At 39.4% G+C, this 15609-nt stretch overlaps 1 protein-coding gene across 13 annotated transcripts in view; it reads right to left on the reverse strand.

Annotated features, from left to right (window-relative positions):
- Window positions 1-15609, reverse strand: part of SOX5 (SRY-box transcription factor 5) — a 656088-nt gene that overhangs the window by 270523 nt on the left and 369956 nt on the right. The window lies entirely within an intron of this gene.

Consider the following 15609-nt stretch of genomic DNA (forward strand, 5'->3'; position numbering starts at 1 on the left):
CCCATCAAATTTCAAGAGAAAGAACAATTATAAAGAATCAGTAACTACCCATCTTAACAAACATTAATCCTAGATATTGCTGGAGCTGCTAGCTAAATAAAATATAGCTATTAATCATATAACACACTATACCCTTGCACAAATAAATGCATACTGGTATGCAAAGTAAAAACAAACCCACAAATATGAAAATGAGAGACCATTCTAAACAGACAACATACCTTTAGGACCATAAGGAGTCTCAAAGTTTACTTTAGGAAGGCTGCACTGGCAGGCACTGAAACACGGTCACAAAAAGATGTCCACTTGAAAAATCTTTGGGAGTCGGGGCGTGGGGTGGAAAGGAGGAGAAAAACCCTGAAACCAGTATCTTTCTCTCCAGTGAAATTCGAAATTCGGAGGAAGTCTGCCATTCACCCTTCTATAGGTACTTTGTCTACCTTCATGTCTGTTGTTCAACAGCAATTCCCATCCAGCTCCACAAAGACCCAGCTGTATAAACCAATGCTGTCAAAGAACACAGTTAAGGGATGGATAAAACAGGGAGGGGTGTCTAACATGCTGACCACTGACTGAGCTTGCAAGGATAAAGAAGCCTTGATGGAGAGAAGTAATCATCCATTGCTGTTTGTTTATTTTACCTCCTCCACCACATACTGGAACCTTTTTTGTTTTTTCCATTACCAAAACCATCCCCCACTGAGAGGCCTTTGTGATCTAAAAGGGGCAGAGCCCCTCTTTCTTAACACTGGCAAGTTTATGTAGGCAGATTCATTCAAACACATCTTAAAATAAACATTTGGCTCTTCCCCTACATCACACTGTCCACACACTGCCTTTAAACACACTTGAAAAAAAATCACCATTAAAATGCGCTTGCCTAGGACTGTTTTTACTGAGATGTATTAAAACAATTTAGCAGTCTAAGGCACATATTGCCATGGAGGTCCAACTTCAGATGAGAGCTATAGTCTTCTGAAAAAAATAAATATACATTACAGTAAAGTAAACCTGGCTGCTATCGCCATAACGAGTGGTGTAATAGCGTTCTTGAAAAGACTTCTTCCATCAAAAAACTTCTCCCCGCTGGGGATACACCTAATTATATTACAAGTGAATCTGAATCCAGATGTTCAGATCCGAAACGTATGTCATGAGTATTACGAGGAAAATGACCACTGCGTGGAGAACGAGGCATTCAAAGGGCACCACTGGCCTGCGCTCTGAAGGAAGTGAGGACCTTCAGATTCCTTCAGGGATAAGAGGTGTAGGTGCTGAGAATCTTAGAAAATTAACCTTTCCGTTAAACAAAAATGAACAACCAAACTTCCTTACTTCCCACTTCTTTTTTTATTGTACACTCCCCACACATACACCACTTTTTTGTTTTTCTAACTATATGGGTTTGGTGCCGAGAACAATTCAAGTATGAATCCCTACAAAAAGACAGTGTACGGGCAACAGAAAGTAGATCTCCCAGAAGGCCTTTTGATGTATCTGAAGATGATACTGGAAAGAACGCTTTTCCGTCGGAAGAGGATGCCCAGTAACTCCATGGGCTACCTACTGCAACCAAAGTAATTCATCAGTAATAATTATAGTCAAGTTAAACTAGGACATTTGAGAAAAATCATGGATTCATTTGCATCAGACATTAATAAACACCTCCATATCACAGGCTGATGATCAGCTACCTTTTCAAGGCTACCAGCTTGAACTGCATACAAAATGCAACAAGAAAGGTCCACTGTCCCATTCTTAATTTTAAAAAGGTAATAAATAGCTTTTGATTTGGGAAAGTAGTCATCTGGCAAGCTCTACAGTTGTTTGAATGACACCTCGGATAGAGGATTGCCGGACTGACTGAAATACATCACGGAAATTTAATTCTGCAGTATAGCAACACGCTTCAGCGTTGATCATTGCTGAAGAAGCACAAACATTGAAACTATGACCAGGTAGTTTACTGCTGAAACCCTCTCTGCCTCAGCATGGGCTACAAAACCAGGACACAACATTAAGAATTCTGAAGACTGTTATTCGGTGCCCAGTTATCAGCAACTTCCCGTATGACCCCACATAATTTATTGAATCTCTCTGGCTCCCAGTTTTTCTATTTCTACATAAGAGATAAGAATGTTTAACTGCTTTTCTAAAAAGCTCTGCAAGCTCCAATTTTCCTTTTTTTAAGGAAAACATTTTATTGGTGATCGCTGTTTGTATTACTTGCTCGTATTGTTAATTTACCTGATGGTTTTGTGCATACTGACACACAAGCAAGGGCAAAAATTAAGTACTCTATTCAGCTACTGGTTTTGAAACCACAAGACTAAGTTTCTTCATACAGTCCTGCCAAGAGGTCCTAAGAATCATTTTTGTATTACCTATTGAGTATGTTTATCTAAAAATCTATTAATTTTTCTTTTCTGGACAGTGACAATGCAAAAATAAAAAAACCAAACACCAAACCAAACCAAAGCCCAACAAAAAAAAACCAAAACACAACACTAAACCAAAACCCAGCATTTAGCTGGAGAATATCACTGAATCCTTTTCACTACACCATGCAGTTTCACTGGATTCCCTTCTCTGTCCTTCATACAAGAAGAAAACTCACCCCTTGCCAGGTAACGCCATGGTAGTTTACAATTAATGAATGCTTTTCACTCACAAAAACTATTTAAAGGAATCTTCACCACAAAATACTAATAGCAACACCTATTTCACAGATGAACCATTACAGACAGCAGTTTGGTTCCTGTTTACCCACAGAATGGCCCAGTACTGCCACCCAAGTGAAAGTCACAGCGCTAACCCACCCTCTCACAGCAAACCAGGGACAGATTCGGATAGCGAGCCCCAGGCTCTGATTTCCAGTTTCCTCTATTATTCAGTAGCTCTGATGATAATTCCTCAGTACAATGAAAACGAGACATACTGCATTTATCAAATGCACTATCAAGATAATGATGGAAAGCTAAAACCATCCCCTTTTCCAACCTTGCCCTGGATAACTAATTATAAAGGTGCACTAAAAAGACACAACTCCCTAGGAAAGGGTACTTTCCCATATTACTATAACTTGTATCTAGCCACCCGTCCCTTCATTCACAGGCAAAGCAGAGATCCTTCTGTTTAGTTTTCCTGTCTTTTAAACGGCTCACATAGGTGTACCAGATTTTAAGCTTTAAAAGCGTCAACCATAAAATAAAGTCTCAAAAATACAGAACTAAAACGAGGGGAACATTTTTAACCAAGAACATACTTCTGGTTCCACTAACCTACTCACAACGGACCAAGCATGCAGCTGTACGTTGGGATTCCTGAATGGTATTTTTAAAAGTCTGAAAACGCCCCTTGTAAAAGAGCTCATCAGATGTACAAAGTTTTTTTTCCTTTCTCTCCTACTCTCTTCTCACCCCTATCTTGATCCTTGCTCCAGAGGAGAAGATCAGAAAGTGCAGCTGTTACCAGGCCTTTAGACACCTATTCTCCTTTCCCTCTACTTCCCCCCCACCCCATATGTCATGGATATAAAGCACAAAGATTTACAGAGATTTTAAAGTCCCAAAAAGATGGAGTTTGTCTTGCTGTTAGCGATCTTCAACTATGCCTTCAGATACCTATACACAGATACCTAACACCTATACACACAATCTAACTAGGAGCCGGTCTATGTCTCTTAACACCCACGTACCCCTACAAACCTCTTCCTGCTTCTCTCCTCTCCTTTATACAATTTACTAGAGAGCTTTCTATGCTTGCACTACTCTTTTCATCCTTAAAAGCACTTACAAATACTAATTACTTTCACATATCCCTTCTGTGAAGTAAATAAGGATTATTATCCCCTCTGAAGTAAATACGGATTACTAACTCCTTTTTACAGACTGAGGAAATGCAGAAGAGGATTTTAAGTGGTCTACACACCACAACGTAAAGAGACGGTATTGAAGCATGGATTAAGATATAGAGAAAGTTCTCCACCTCATACTCAGACTATGACAGTCTAAATCTTACCCTTCTATTTGCAAATGATACTCTTAACCCAATTGTTTCTATCTGCTGACTGACGATCAAATATTTAATGTATGCCATAAAATGAAAATATGAACTCTACAGCAGTGCCTCTTATTTGTCATGCCCCATTACTTAGACCGGGTGGTAACATGCACCCATATGATGGTTTTCAATTTTATTATAGTCTCTATTTGCTCACTCACTTAAGATGTTTAAAGAAGAGTTGTATGGATTATCAGACAGTCTGAAAAGTTCAGTTCATAGCTCTTCAAACACATTCATTTTCATCTTATTAGCACAAGTAAAGTAAAAGCCTTAGGCAGGTAATTTACCATCCAGTTTATCCAAAGGGACTTCTAAAGGAAAAGTCAACCTTTGTAAATTGTTTGTGATAATCTCCAAATTGATCATTAATTATCAGCTGCTAGGAAGCTTTTCTTCCATCAGCGGCACTGTGAAAATAATGCATTTTGCAGAAAATCTACCATTGTTGTTATTGCCACCTGTGTAATCAGCCATTATTAAGTCCAGCAAAGTTACATAGCAGGCAGCAGCCTCACTAAGTGAATCCTGTCCAGCAACCCCATTTTGCAGACAGTTTAAAAATTAGTTATCCACCAACAGGAAAGCGTTCATTATTAATGTTACATTTTACATTCTATACCTTCCCACATATAGTAGCAGTTACAATTAATTTAGACCCATTCAACTGCGCTTAATAAAGCACACATTGTTCTGTACTGCCAAACTTGAGCTGATGTACAGAAACTTCATTTTCCCTTTTGGAGTTTTCTGGTTTTCTTCTGCTGGAAGTGAATGCTTACAATCTAACAGTAAAATTTAAAAAGACTGTTCCATGCTTTCCTTGGGAAAAAGAACTCTGCTCTGGTGAGATCCCACCTGGAGTACAGTGTGCAGCTCTGGAGTCCGCAGCACAAGAAGGACATGGACCTGTTGGAACAGGCCCAGAGGAGGGCCATGAAGATGATGAGAGGGCTGGAGCATCTCTGCTATGAAGGAGGGCTATGAGCAAGTTGGGGTTGTTCAGCCTGGAGAAGAGACGGCTCTGGGGATACCTTATAGCAGCCTTCCAGTACCTGAAGGGGGCCTACAGGAAAGATGGGGAGGGACCCTTTATCAGGGAGTGGAACGCCAGGATGAGGGCTAGCGGTTTTATACCGAAAGAGGGGAGATTCAGATTAGATATTAGGAAGAAATTCTTCACTATGAGGGTGGTGAGGCACTGGAACAGGTTGCCCAGAGAAGTTGCGGATGCCCCATCCCTGCAAGTGTTCAAGGCCAGGCTGGATGGGGCTTTGAGCAGCCTGGTCTAGTGGAAGGTGTCCCTGCCCATGGCAGGGGGGTTGGAACTAGATGACCTTTAAGGTCCTTTCCAACCTGAATCATTCTATGATTCTATAAGAGATGGTGGCAAATAAAGCAGATTAGCATTAGCTACCCTCTGGGCCATGCCGCACAGAGCGTGACCTTTTTGTACAAGAGACTGCTTGTCAAAATGCAGTTCAGCATTCATATAAAAATTTTGACCAATGTTTTCCAGAATTGCTGGGCATGATATACTACAGACCATTTTCTGAATTTTGGGCAATACTATGACCAATGTATGACATCAGACATTCCACAGTTCCTACTTAAACTCCATTGGACTTAATGCATAATCACCAGTTAACTTTACTGGAGCAGCCCTGGATATCACATGCCTTGCATCTTCAGTGGGATCAAACACACCTGACAAACCGTATTTTAAAAAACTATTTCACCAACCAGGAAACCCAACCTGCCAGCAATAAACTGCAAGCTTGGCAACTATTTGATTGTGTATTGTCACGCACACCATAGTTTAAGGAAAAAAAGAATTAACATTAGAGGGAAGACAGAGGCAGGTAATGAAAATTTTTAGAAATGTTGTATCCTTGGAAACGGGTGTAGATTACAAAGTAAGTGATTGTGTGTTTCTTTAAAAATGGTCTACAGATTAAAAAAAAAAAAAATAAACAGGTGAAGTGCCCACTGACATTGGTTGTAGGTATAACACAGCAGCAATTAAAGCCTTTTACCTTTGAGAATGGCAGTCCCAGCAGCACTGTAATATATTTCTCTGTTTTTGTAATAGATGTAGGATAAATTCTACGTATGTGCAACCACGTCATCTTTAACATACACACACACAGAGTAAAAGAGTTTTGTTCACATTACAGAAGTCTGACTGCTCATGGGGTTCATGACCCAGGTCCATCACAGCAGCAACTCCACACCAAGTCCTGATGATTCCAAATGCAACAGGATTACAGTCATAAAGATGGAAAAAGGCAACAGTACCACAGCTGAAAGAAGAATCATCCCTCAAAGACAGTTCTGCTCAGGTTCTCTCAAATTCATATGATTTAGGCTTACAGTTGTAGCATAGGATCTTTTAAATAATGCATACAAAAATTCTAGTTCAAAGGACAGGAAGGCTGAAATGGAATAGTCTCTTACAGAAAGATGAGACACAATTCTGCTAAAAATGAAGGGAATAGGCTTGTATATTCTTCAGTGAGATGCTGCCAATGCACAGGCCCCTGCTCTTGAGGGAGCTTGAGCTTTCAATACTGCCATCTTCAGCAAAGAAAACAAAGGGATCCAAACTATCAAGGTGCAGTTCTGTTCTATGCAGGGGTAATGTCAAACAACGCCTCACTAAACAGTCCTGAGCGCTGGATACGTTGAGAGTCTTGTACATAATTTTTTCTTGTTTGTTGAATTTTCTAATTCAGGGCCTCTTTACTATTACTACTACTTTCCTAAGTCCTGCAGAACCAATTACTCCACAGGCCGCTGAGCAACATTTCATTCTAGTCACATGCCATAGAATAATGTACTAATTGCAGAATCAAATTTAGCCCCTCTGCGATCTGCATAACTTACTTCCAAGATCTATCCTGACCGTGAGAGGCACAAAATAAATATTTTGCAGAAATGCAGGTATCTTCAAGAGAATAATTTAACCTGCAGAATTTGAATGTTGGTCACCATCTAAGAGCATGAGAGAACTCAGCCTGACCGATCCTGCGCTAAACTCATAGGACTGAAAATTAAAAAACACACTCAGAAGTGCAAACAAAACACAACTTAGGGAAAGAAAATAATTCCTGTGATGTCATTTATAGCTAGTTCTTTTCAGTAGAACTACACTCTCAATGCATGCGTAATATTGGAAGCAAGACTTATCATTAGTAAACAATTTAATAATCCAGTTACATAAGCAGTAACAATTCCTTGGCTGGTAATGAACAATATGATATCAAAGTTGTCATCTCTTAAATGGAATCTTGGTTGATTTTCTGTACATGAGTAGTCCTGATTAATTCAATTGTGTCCTCAGTGTGTTTAGTGCCTGTGTAGACACAGGAGAAGAGAGTCTTGCAAAGGTCTCTCTGAGGATTGAGTGAGCTTTGAAATTCTAACTTGGGCAATGTTATATGAAATAGAATCCAGCTCACTTGCCAGGAAGCAATAAAAGCAAACTCAGTGAGACTGCTCATGTGAATACATCTCAGCAGAATCAGGGCCCGCTCGAGCCACAAGGGAGGATAAACTTAAATAAAGCATTTCAGTATAACCATTCTTTCAGCAGTCTTTAGTCTGTATTAGTAGCTAACATCTGAGGAAAGGAAAGGTTTGCTGCTTGGCAATAGTGTGGTGTTAATGTAACACAATCTGTTAAATGAAAAAGCAAAATTAATTCCAATTTGGTGTCTTCACATTTCACACTCCAGAGACTCTTAAGGACCGAATGAAAGACAAGAAGGGGTAGGGAAAATTTAGTGAATTTTTCCAAATGGAATCGTCTATTTCTTTGCATTTCACCTAATTATGTCAAGAGGCAATCGGAGGGAAAAATAACAAAGGTGTCTTATTTATGTAGGTATTTCTTACTGCGTGCCTACAACAGCATAAGAACTGTCTGCTTCTGGACATCTTTTGCTGTCTACTCCCCCTCTTCGTGTCCTCTCCACAATTCAAATGTTTAGACTCACTTCGTCCTCACAGCGAGGAATGGATTAAGCAGAATTACTTACTGCTATGCCAATTAAGGAGGAATTAATTACAACTTTGCCTCCTGTCCCTCTAAGGTTGCAAGTTTGCCTACCAAAACACATCTGAATGCAGCTGAGTGGAGAGCTGCAAACACTCAGGAGGACGCAGGTACTAAGTTTTCCTCTTGCTTTATTCAAACCTCTGGCTGCAGTGGGGTGACTTAACCAAATTTCTTCTCTCCAGTCAAAAGCGCTGCACAACTGAGCTGTTGTACTCCTTGGTATTTCAATTCCCCAGGAGTGTAAAAGGGGACAGCAATAATACCTATTTGTCAGCGGCATTGTGCAAGTTAATCCCTTAATATTTGTAAAGCACCTTGAGATCGTAGCACAGAGGGCACAATAGAAGCACAAAGTGTTAACATCATTGTAATAAATTGGGGCATGTTCCAATTAGACCGTTTCCAGTGAACTCTCTCTGGACTTCGACTCAGGACGTCTTTGGCTTCTGGAGTTACATACACACTGTCCAAACCAAAAAATTGGAAAGCTACACAAGACTTTTCTCTTCAGCAGACCATTTCTTTCTTACTTATTTTTTTCCTGAAGAAATACTTCTCCATACCACCCACATTCACTTCCAAGCTAATTATACTTTGAAAGACAACCAGCAGAAAGATGATTATAGCATACTGAGTCAAGGGAAGGCCTAGTCAAATAAACAGGATAACTTCCCTTGGTCCATCTCTCACTTTTTTCCACTGGATGATGAATTCCCAAACTCATATAGCCGTACACCTTAGAAAGACTAGGCCTTTTTTCCCTTCTTTTCCTTCCTTTTTGCCGCTCCTGTATGTTTCCAGCTGCACCCTCCCCAGCCTATAAATTGCCATCGAAACTACCCTGCTGTTCACCCTCGTTACAGAACAAAATGAAGCAATTCCAAATGACCCACCACCACTACTTAAAAACGAATAAATATCAAATAATAAAAAATAAACCAAAGAACAAGAACTGAGTGCCCAATATCATGCCACCATCCGTTTACAAAGCAAAAAGCAGGACAGAAGGCAGCTAGCTGCATCTCTCATAGAAGTTTACCTATGTAAACGGTGTCGTCGTGTCCCCCCCCCCCCTTCCCTCTCTTGCCATTCCGTCTCCCGTTCTCTTTTTCACCCCACCACAAGACCGTGGACGTTCTGCAGACAACTGTTTCATATGACCTCAAAGAGTTAAAAGCTCCTTTTGACTTTAGCACCTTCTGAAGCATGTGAGGAGGATGCGTAACCCTGCAAAGTTCTCAGCGTTTCCAGCTGCCACCGATTCCAACAGAAACTCCGGGCACTCGATTTTGAGCTTTACAATATCAGGATAATAAATTATTATTATCCCTTTTTTTAATTAATCTGTGGTCATTTTTTATAAACCCATACCTTGTGAGTCTAACTGTGCTGCTTTGTTAGTCTGGTACTACCTATCGCATAATAAAAGTACATTTCTATACAAACAGAATATGACCCTAAATATCTCCTTCTTGCACAGAATAAATGTAATGCTGCATATTTGGAGAAATCACCATGTAAAGCAGAAAGAGAGACACCCACAAGAAGTATCCCACTGACTTGACTAAAACATCTTTAGAGATTTTTTGATATAGTTGTTCTGAGATTTGTGTTTTTCTTACAGTCTAGCTTTTTTAACACACCAAAAAAGTGCCAGTATTTACCTAAAGCAAAATATTTTAGTTCAGTTCTTTGCCATTATTTATTCTAGTCCATTTGTCACATCTATATAGCTTATATCATTATTGACACAGCTATATGAGTAATAACATGTATCATGCCTCTATCTTTCTGTACACAACTCAGATAATGAAGAACAGGATAGTTCAGCCAAATGAATAATTATTAAGGGTATACTTTCAAAAACCAGAAATCAATTGTTCATCACCGTAATTGACTGTGGTCATTCATTACATCTCTGCTGTAGATTCTGCTCTGCTTTATAGAAGACGTGTCATAACAACAGACATTACAAAAATACTGCAGAAGTTTCAGCTCTCTAAAAGATAAATACGTTAGAGTAGCCTTTTGCAACGCATGATAAAACCATGAAAACAGTCACAGGAAAAAAGAGGATGAAGCAAACAACAGTACTGGTTTGCTGGTATAGTGACATAGTGTTCTAATACACCTCTTTTGGGGCTTGTTTCTCATAGTCTGACAACATTTATCACTGGTGCTCTCTTGCAGCTGACTCCTACTAAACATTTTGAGGTTCTGGCTTGATTATCCGAAGACCGTGGAAGACACCAAATGCAGATGAAGCAGAGTTTTTGAACTGAAGGACCCACATACCTCACAGACATACAAAATTGTCAAAATAGGATAACAAAGAGTTTTATACACCTAGAGCTTTGGAGCGTCATTGCCACAATGTGTTGCTTTAATTCTATTCCCTTAATAAACTAAAAAAAAATAATAATAAAAGCCATGATCCAAGCTTTCAGACTTCATAATGTCTATTAACTAGACGGGAATTAAAGAAGCAACAAAAATAGGTTGAGTAAACAAAGAGGCAATCAAAAGTTCAAAAATTAATTTTAAACCTCTCAGTCAGCACAGCTGAGAAACCCAGGAGCTTAGCCTGTCCAGCTGAAGGGTGTAAAGGGACAGCACAAATCTCTCCCTGTTTATTATGCTGAGAGCCTTACCTCAAGATTAGATGTTGCAAGGAAAGAGTCTGTGGTCTTCTTGCCTACCTAGATACTTAGCCTTCAATGACTATACTAAGTAACCTGTAAGGTATTACCTTTCTCCCACTCCTTATTCTACAAGCAGCAGTGTTATCTTTCAATTAATATTGCCTCTGTTTCACAGGACAAAAAGAAAATATACATTCTAATTTGGATTATTAGCAATGTAAAATATATCCTACTACCAACCAAATGTAACAGGTAATAGCAATACTAAAAAAAAAAAAAAAAAGAAAAAAGACTAAACTATACTAAAATGGCCCCAAAATCTATTATTTAATTGATGTCATGTACACCCATTTCAGTTGAGTACAATTGCTTCTTCATTCCCGAATCATGAAATCAGTCCAAGGGGACTCCAAGCTATGCTGTATTTTCCACGTTTCACTTCAATAAAATATTACAAATACGTTACCATGTATCTGGGACTTTTTCTGCAATCATCATAACAAAGCAATGTTTTCATAATGTCGCCACAAACCACAGCTATTACCTCATACAAGAGCACAATGTTTTGGCAATGCAGTGCAAATAGTAGGAACAACTTCACCATCATCTTCCAAAACAGCTCTTTGAACACATTTCACAAAAAACAGTAGCAACAAAAGCTCTGTCACTTCATCCCTTCCCTCCACCCTCTTGATGAATGAGAAGAAAGCAGTGAAACAAGCAGTGCCCTCTCCTATCTCCTCGTTCTTAAAGAGGCTCTGGATCATAGTCATCCGCAGATAAATCACACTGAAGTCAACAGGAAACATGCCAAAACGTGGAGAAATTACATATGTCATTTAACCTGAACATTCCAGGCTTAAGAGAAGTGGACTGTTTAATACCTGCCTATACCACATGTTCTAAGCAAGTCATGGGGTGGGCTAGGGCAACGCCTAAATTATACCAAAAACGTGAGTAGTACCCCATTTTAATGTGGAAATGACATTGTCAATTACGGCAGAAAAATATGAAGGTGAAAATTCTTTTGTTAGTGTCCTGATTTTGTAGCAAGTCCAAAACCTATAGGACCTCAAAGGAGTCAAAGCAACTCAGAGCCTAACAGGGCTGAGCTTTATTTGTGTTATCGATCTACCATATTCCTTTCCAGACTTTACTCAAAATGGTTTCAAGCAACTTACTGTTAATAAGGATTAAACCTACTTAACTGAAGTATTTCAAGAGATCACATCACTATCAGGCCTGATTAACGGGTCTTGAAGTCTACAGCAGCAAGGCTGGACTCCTTATATATTCTAAATATTGTATTTGCATTCTGGATTCTTTCTCAGTGAAAACCAGCGCATGCAAAATAAATTCCGCAATCCCACATCTTGTATACAAAGGGCATCACACATATCCTGTGACTTAAGCTATTCTCCTGAAATTATCTTAGTCTCACACAATCACACTTCAAACACCCCATATGTCCAGTTTGGTTATTCCTTCTTTAAAAAGCTAATAAATGTAATACTTAGATGCAACTGTATTTCATCTAAAAAACCCAACAATTATCTGCAGTACTTTATGCCAGGAAAAGCATCAATAGGAATCATTAACAACGGCTTCCACTTTATTTTCTTGCCGTTTAATGGGCCCAACCCAACACCCAAGTTAAGTCAATGAGAGTCTTACAATTGTTTCCAGGAGGAGCTGGACAGAGCCTTATGATCCTACATGAATGTGGGGCTTGTGCAAGGGGGCCGAAGGACAAGCACAGCCTCTGTTCATTCACACATCGATACTGCAAAGACAGAGGATGAACAAACTTCCCATCATGTTCCTACTGCCCGGAGCTGCAGAGGAGCCAGTAACAAAAGCTTTCGAGCTGAGGACAAACAGTGCTCTCTGGACTTACTCGGTCCTTATCCTCTTTTCTAAGACTATCAATAAGGGCACCAAAATCATTTGCCGAAAACCAGACTAACACAAGGCACTGGGCACCTGGTGAGAAGCACCTTTTAGCTATTGCTCTCCTGAAGTGTTTTTAAAAATGTAAAAACACATGACAAGGCCCAACCTTGGTGCTACATTTACCCTCCTATTCAACAGGGTTATTTCCATCTCAAAGGAAAAAACAAGACAAATGCACAATAGTTCACAACTACAATGCACATGTATTGCTTTATTGAACTCTACCTGATAAATGGGTCTAAAAATGTAAATCAATTTATTTCAGGAACTCACTTTGATGTTTCATACAGATAAAAATAAGGAGAGAGAAAAACAAGCTCTGATTTTCTTCCCAAACACTGATGGAAGTGGTATATTTCCAAACAGATTAGATACATGAGCCAAACTATTAAAAACATTTAATTGCCCCAAAACTCTAAAAGGACACAGAAGTTTTTTGCACTAGATGACTCACACGCAATTCTTTCACACACAATTTTTTATTTCTTTACGAAAATCATGCACTCTTCCTACACACACGTTCATCCTTTCCTCCCGCTTTCAGTGTTAAATATAACACCAGAATCTTTGAAAATACAGATGTTATATAGCCTTTGAAATATAGGAACCAACTTCATTCTGGAGACTTTCAAATCTGTACCTAGGGCTTCCTGTAAGGCACGAGCGGCATATAATACTTCAGTGGATTTCCAAAGTCCTGTACTGACATGTGCCTGACCCCGCTGTCTCTCATACACTTCAGCTACATAGTCAAAGAAACTGGCAGGCTGATATTCTGTTGCCATTTGGCAACTGCATATTGTGAATCTCATTTTATTTTTGATTATGACAATGACAGGCCACAAAAGAAGTCCACCCTTTGAACCTGGTCATTCACACCCAGCTTTAACGCAAACGCCGCTGTAACCTGATGGTAACACTGAACTGGCTGAAGATCAGGAGAAGGAGCCACACTAGATCTACCAAGTGCATTCTCCCCTGCGAACCATCCTCTCTCCATCTCAAGCTTTTCTTAAGTTGGACATCTAAACCTAATGAAATGGGTGACACAACGCAGCAGTTTGTTTAAAACCAACAGAAACAGATCAGAAAGAGACACAGCTAGAATTTTAGCGGTGGGAAGAAAGGAGAAAAGGAAAAGAAAAAAAAGGAAAAACAAAAAAAGAAGGGAGAGCGCAAGGTATTTGTTCAGTCTTTATTAACAGCATGAGGGAAGACAGCCTTAACAGTGTAATCAAATTAAAGAGTTCAAGGACCTGGCTTGAAAGCTGCCATTTTAATAAAAAGGGGGGACAACAGGCAGGTTGTTTAAAACTGTAGCTCCACCCTTGTACCCTCTGCCACCTCCTTCTCCCAGCCCTCCCTCCCACACCACCAACTGCCATCTCAAATTTACCTTGCCATGCACTCACTCCGGAACTCCCTTCCAACCACTGCGGATTGGAGGAATCTACAGAAAATAAATTGACAATAAATATGACTATATTACCTAAAGGGAGGAGGAGGGGAAGCAAAGAAAATGACCAAATTGTTGACACTGGTCAAGGAGACATTCCCCTCTAAAATTTCCAGGAACACGAGGGCCAAATAGCAAAGGTTTCATTATGAATTCACTCATAGCGTTTCTTACAGAATTTTTTCTCACCCATCCCTGAATACAGGAGCTTATTCTTGTTCAATCATTAGCACTGAACAGCAGATAGGCTGTTATTTCCCACTCCTGAAGAAACCCATTTTATAGCATGCAACATGAAGAACTGTTTCACTAATAAGATGGTTAAGTAACTTCAGTAGAGTTGCTATGGGAAGGCATGGTGACACAGCGGCTGCAGAACTGTCTTTCTAGCTGCATCACCACTTAAAGGGCCTCAGAATTTTCTTAAGCTCAATAGATTTATTGTTTTAATCTCTACCTGGGAGAATAACGGTGCTTCCCATAAAGACGTAGAAAACATGCCCGACCACTTCTGGCGAGAAGCTGAAAGGAGAAGAGCTGAGGAAGGAAGAGACGGGACAGGAACAATAACAGAGGGCTGCAAGTCTATTAGCTTGTTAGGGCTACAACCTTAATACTGTTAAGGCTTATTTCACGTGCATTTTTTTTAAAAAGTCAGATTTTTGCTGTCCATACATTATGATTAATCTAAAATTATGCAGAAGCTTTTAAGTTTCCAGTATTATCATCATTTTATCCATAGAGATCCAACTTTATCTTCCTTTCATCATCGCGGATGTTCTCCACAAAAAGACAGACTCAGGCAAATAAGATGTAATATTTAAAAGCAGTAGTGTCTCAAGACCGTGTAACATAGAGAAAAGGAAATCTTTATAAAATGAGAGTGTAAATAACAATTAGTCCTTCTATTCGTCCTCCTGACATCTCAGAAGCAAATAATCCAGCCCTGTTTTTAAATGAAAAGTACGTTTATTGAGAAAAGCATCCAGCAACCTTATGATCTGACATAAGCAGCGCTCTAGACACAGCAGCAAGGAACCTTCAGCCCTGTCCAAAGGTGTTAACAATGCAGTACTAATGTGACACGGCACTAAATGGATGGCCAAACACAGAGGCTTTGTTACATGCAGGAGGTTGCATTTTCGTCATCTTTTTTCCAAACGTGCACCTAAGGGAAAATACTACCAAACCCTTTCAAAGAAGAAAAGCAAAGAAGAAACGTACTTTGTCTTACACATTTTTAGGATAAACCTAGCAAAAGGCAAAGAAATATTATCGAAATTGCTAAGAAAGAGTGAATGCTCCAAAGAATTTTTGGGTTTTTTGTACAGCACATTTTCTTCTGCTTAACCTATTAATAGTAAAGCGTGGACTGGTCAGAGTATCAAATTAATACATACTCAAATATTCTCCTAACTTTCAATTTTTTAAATCTA

Source organism: Chroicocephalus ridibundus, chromosome 1, assembly GCF_963924245.1.
Source record: "Chroicocephalus ridibundus chromosome 1, bChrRid1.1, whole genome shotgun sequence".
Lineage (NCBI taxonomy): Eukaryota > Metazoa > Chordata > Aves > Charadriiformes > Laridae > Chroicocephalus > Chroicocephalus ridibundus.